The following is a 4,192-nucleotide window of genomic DNA, read 5'->3' on the forward strand; positions in this document are numbered from 1 at the left end:
ATGTACCTGAAAGCCAAGTTAGTGGCATTGGAGAAGTCCAGGTGGGTCCCTTGAAGTAAGAACTTGGTTTTGGCACCATCTGATAGGTAAAAAGTAGCCATATGATGAATAGTGTTGCTCAGAAGAAAGCAGAGTTTATTAGCAAAGGAACACACGGGACAGATTCCCTTCCAGGCAGGGAAAATGTCTGTCTGGGTCATGAGCTGGGGTCTTTTAAGTGGGAGGCTTCTGCTTCCTGCAGAAGGTGGGAAGATATTTTTTTTTTTAAGTTGGGCAAGGGAAAGTGGGAGAGCGGGACTGTTAAAAACCTGTCCTCTTTAGAGATCAAAGGGGAAGCCTGCTGTGTTGGCCAAACAGTGGAGAAAAGTCTGCTTCTCTTGACTTCAAAGACCAAGGTGCTTATCAGCTCAGTTCCCTTTTTCCAGGAGAATGAGAAGTCCTTGAGATCCTGTTGGTGAGGAGGCAGGGCTATCTGAACCCTACCAATGAACACCTATCAGCTGAAGCTTTGGCTGCTGCCTCCACACTATATTTTTCCCTGACCCCCACTGAATAAACAGAGCTGTATCACTGAATCTGACTCCCCAGAAGGTCTTCTCTGTCATGCTCACTAGCTGTCCTGACCCTGTTCATCACTTCTGCTCCCTTTGTTCTCATGGGTCGGTGGCAACAGCCCACGAGGGGAGGGAGGGACCCACAGCCGGTACCCAACATGGGGCTCGTAGGAACACGTGGAATTTGTGAGTATCCCCTCTCCAAGATGGTAGCGGCAGCTTTGCCTTGGCCATCCCACCCTTGAGGATCGGAAGTCTGTCCTCTTTCCTCCTTTTACTTTTGATCTGAGTCTTCATGTGGGACCATTAAAGATGAAGGAGCAATTGAGGCTTTCTGATCAGGGCTACTCCCTGATGTTAGCCAAAGGCTCTTAGTCCTCTGAACAGACTCCAGCTGCCCACCAGGGTGTAGACAAAGACCCCCTATCTATACATCTATCTAATGCAAAACCTGGTCACAGCAATGTTAGAGCGGGTCACGGGTTCTCTGAAACTTGTGCACCTCCTTTCCTTTTCTATCTTGAACAATACCCCTAGAAACAAAGAATCCCCAAAGTTCTATAGTGCAGGGATTTTCACACACATTGAATTCAACTCCTAAGATAACAAACTTCCTTATCTGTTTTGTTATCTAGCCCCAGGGCACTCAGGCTCAAGCTAAACCAGTTAGGTGAGAATTTAAATTGACCTTCCGATTGGGTGAGAATTTAAATTGGCATGCCCCATAATGTAAATATAAACAAAACAAGGGATTTAAAGCCTCAGAGCACTTAAGGAATTTAAGGTGGCTTGAGCCATAGATAAACAGAAAAAAGATTTTAAAAGCCATTTTTTTCTGTAAACTTTTTCTTGGGGAAGGGGCTCACCCAAGACAACTGCCATCCATAGTCCTCCACACCCCCATGGGCTTCCCCTTGGGGGGAAATGCCTTCCTGCTGCATGCATCTGGATAGCAACTGGCTTGTACTGAGGGCAGGCACAGCGCAGTTCATGGCCTTTTCTCCCCCCTCTGGGGGCATGCCACAGTGGCAGCTACTGCAGCCCACAGAAGACAAGCTACTACCAACACATAGTTACAACAAGAGGTTAAAAGGGATAGCCTACTTGGATGGGAGACTTAAAATGCGGACTCCACTGATCCCAATTGCTCCCCTTTTCTGCATTGTGATTCTAAGCCTGTTTTTCTCTGGAATAGAGTATTCCCCTCTCTGATGCTCAGTTGCTGTATGCTTGCTTTTGTCCCTGCCACATCATTCCCTGGGTACCTTCCAGTTACAATGTCATAGATAGACTAAAAAGAGGAGTATTATGATATTGTCTCTTTGCATTTTCTTTTAGGTACCATTTTTTTCTGTGTTTCTTATTCCCCAGGTCATGTATAATAAATTATAAAATTTTTTTCCAATCCAGTCTGACGGTCCTCTTCAAAGGAATTCACCATGCAAGTTAACAGTCTTGCTTTAGTTTAAAAGTAAAATATGGATAAACAATTTTAAAAACTTTTAAGCTAAAGAAAAACAAATTCCTTTTTAAATTAATTATATTGGTAAATTGTCACGTTCTGTTTGAGCATGGGATTGGCCCTCCCACTTCAGACTCAAGCATATACCAAGATACATTCTCCAAAACTTCTCCAGGCTCAGGCTGGCCCCCGACCCTGTGACAAGAAAAGGAAAACAACAAAACAGCCTCAGAGTAAATACACTGTACAACTAAAAACAGCTAAGGTGAAAACTAATTTCAACAGAGTGTATTACTGTCTACAGTAAAAATAGTTGATGGGATTCTCTATTTGGTCACTAACACAGACTAATGTAAAATGTATGGTAAATACAAAGATAAATTTAACTACTTAATAAACAACAGGATAGATTTTTTTAAAAAAGAGATCTTCTGCCTAGAATTCCTTAGTAACTAAAGCATCACAGTTTTCCTTAATTGATTATGCTAAAAGCTACAAACATCAATTTGATAATTCTTAAATATGTACCAGTTTCTTCTTTCCACCTCATCAGTGTGTATGGCTTTGTCCAACATAGTCATTTTGAGATGAAATTCTCGTATATATATATACATATCTATATGTATATATAGGATGGATGGGATGTATATGGATGTATATGTAAAGTACTGCTGGCTTTTAAGAGTTTCTTTCATATACATCTGATCAAAAAATTCATCAAGGTAATAGGTCTTGGTTTTACTGGTTTGTGACATTGTGTCTAACCACAGTATTTATTAAATGAGACTGTTATAAATGGATTTATGTTTAATACTAATAAAACAATTATTAATTAATAATTTACTATCTATCTGAACTGAGATCCCTCAAAAGAAAAAATAAAGATGGCTAAAAATATTCAGTATCCTTAAAAATTAGGGAAATGCAAAGAAAAATTATTTACGATTAGGTCTTTTCCCAGTTGAGATGGCTAAGATCAAGCAAACAAATAAATGACAGCAAATGCTGATGAGGAAGCAGAGGAAGAATGCTCATTCCCTGCCAGTGGGTTTGGAAACTGATATGTGAGGTAAAATATTAATTTCTTGGTAAATTTATAGATTTGTTTATATTTTGTTATTAAAACTTTTAAATTTTAATAATTTAAAAGTCTAAACAGGGTTATAGCACAGTTTTTCTGAATTGATTATGCTGGATGTTATAAGTATCAATGCAATAATATTTAACTATGTACCAATTGCTTTTTTCCACCTAAAGCAAGGTTTTGGCAGACCACTCTCTAAACTACCTAAGGTAAAAGATTTACCAAGAAACTTATAAAACACTGTATGTACACAGGTAATATTATAATACTGTAGTGCCCACTTACAGCTAAGGGAGGCAACCCACTATTGTTCTAGCCAATTTTAATAACATGATGCTACACACTACTTTCTTCTGAGTCAAACAACTACCATCTTCATGACCTCAGCTGTGTCCACTAACAAATGAACATCACAATTGGACTTGTGGACTTAAGTATCTAATTAAAAGAGGAGGGGTAAACAGGGTCATTGGACCCTCACCTGAGCATCCAGCTGCTCTTCTCAACCAACTGTATGTAATTTGGCCCTAATCATACATGGCCTCCTGGGTTTGGGGAGGACTAAAGTGTATTATCTGGGGACGACTAGGAAAAGAAGGCTTGATCCATGCTGTGTTAAGGCTTTCCAGTGTAAATACTCTTAGGTCACTCATATACCTCAGCAACCCCTCAGTCATCTCTGTAACTAAGCTCAATAAGTTCATTGGTTCCCCAGAAAAGCTTTAATGTAATCAAACATTGGTTTAATACTACAACCTAAAAAGGGGAAAAACATTACTTAATATCCCCAGAAAAGAATTCTCACAACAGATGAAAAATTTGTTAATGACATTATGTCTCATGATTATTAAGAGAATGGTAAGGTAAAAGATGTTAGGATACAGGAATGGAGGTATTTTGTTAAAAATGAGAAAGCCTAAGCAAGTGATGGAGGTCTACATAGGTTTGTTACAATTTATCAAGAATGAGAAAAAGATCTTAAAATTTCTAAGGTCATAGAAACTAGTTTCCATGACTAGTTTAAGGATGTCTCATCAAGGTTTATTTTAAAATGTTTGTGTTTTGCACAAGCTCTATCTACATAACACATGG

The sequence above is a fragment of the Nannospalax galili genome, unplaced genomic scaffold, assembly GCF_000622305.1.
Source record: "Nannospalax galili isolate Female #2095 unplaced genomic scaffold, S.galili_v1.0 scaffold1261, whole genome shotgun sequence".
NCBI lineage: Eukaryota > Metazoa > Chordata > Mammalia > Rodentia > Spalacidae > Nannospalax > Nannospalax galili.